The sequence below is a fragment of the Alligator sinensis genome, unplaced genomic scaffold, assembly GCF_000455745.1.
Source record: "Alligator sinensis unplaced genomic scaffold, ASM45574v1 scaffold611_2, whole genome shotgun sequence".
NCBI classification, from domain to species: Eukaryota; Metazoa; Chordata; order Crocodylia; family Alligatoridae; genus Alligator; species Alligator sinensis.
The window spans coordinates 3,423,435-3,425,080 of record NW_005841869.1 but is presented as its reverse complement, the minus strand read 5'-3'; positions in this window follow the sequence as shown (position 1 = coordinate 3,425,080).

The following is a 1,646-nucleotide window of genomic DNA, read 5'->3' as shown; positions in this document are numbered from 1 at the left end:
TATTCTGAACAAAGTAATCACGTGACAGAATAGTCAGGAAGAGAACAAGGTCTTCTTTATAAGCACATTATTGATTTTCTGGATTCAGTCAGTGCTACTAACATGTTTGGATCTTGATCCAACCTCCAAGCTCTCTTGTTTTCTTCACAAGCCTCTTCTACCACTTTTGTATGGGTGCTCCCATCTGACCAGACCCATAACAGACTCCAGCTAAATGGGGCAATAAGACCAACTGTATCACACTGTTTGACAGTACAGAGATAGGCTTAGGAATCGGAGAAATGCACCATATGCAAACTCTACCTTTCATCCTGGCTGAGCAGGAGACAAGTTTGTTCTGCCAGGGCTTCTCCAGTCAGCTTCCAAGACATTCCACATGAGTTCACAAGGACACAAATGGGGCATTCCCTAAGGTCCAGAAGAGCATGCTTTTCTCAGATACAAGGAAATGAGCTGGACAAGAGCGAGATTCTCCCCCCAGTTAACTTACAAACATAAGGGACAGGGCAGCATGGATACTGCTCTTCATTGTCCTGCGACTATGAAGATCTTCCTACTCCTACAGTTTCCCTAGCATATGTCCCAGGACAAAGCACGCTCCATGAAAGTTATAATGAAAGAAATAACAGCGTTAACTGTTAAACCATCCTGAGCTGTAGCAATTGGGACCTCCTGCACTTTGAGGAGGGTAGATTATCACTGCAGCAAGAAATATGGGTTCGTTTCACAATGTTACTGTCCCCTCAATGAAAACTGGAATATTTTAATTTATAAAAGAAAAGCCCCTGATGACTAGATGAGGCCTCCTATACCTAGTTTCAGCCGCAAACAATTTCACAGAACCAAATATGAGCCCCTGAAAATAGAGGATTACCATGGGAATACAGCCACAACCCTAACTACAGCATCCTGAATGATGCTTCTAGAACACCCTCCTGGAATGCATCCCGATTGGCGTCTGTGTGTATATATAATTTTTGTATATACAACTCGTATTATCTCATATCTTCCTATATACAAATATTTACACCCACATACATATTTACAAGCACACCCAACCAGTGGGTGCATGCGTCCTGTACATACACACACAAACGCCTTGTATATACACAGTCATTAAAATAATCTCATCTCAGCTAAAGACGGGTCGGTGACCAGAGAACCACAATCCTAGAGAAGAGAACTGCAGACCAAGCAGAGGCAGCCCGATCACCACTCACAATATGCTTATAGGAAGAAACATTTTTGTTCCTAGTATTCACCTGAACTTTTGGTACTCAGACATGAAGGACTGATGGCACTGGCAGGGCCCAAGACAGTGCAAGCAAAGGTGGCGCAAGCTTCCTGCCTGCAGCAGCCCTGGCTGTTCTGCACTGTACTCCTCCCCAAGCCCCAAGCCAGAAGGAGACCAATCCCAGCCTGCAACACTCTCCACCCCTTATAGTCCAGCCTCTCTTGAACAGAAGGTCACAACATTGTGCAACAGTCCTGTGATAAGGCCCACTGGGGTTGGCATCAAATTAATGAAGCTGCTCTTCATTTAAAAACTGCAATATCTGACTGGACTCCTGAGTCATGGGGATGATTAAATTCCTTCCCCACCCTTTTCATTGTTCCAATATCAGAAAGGAACACAGACCAAAATC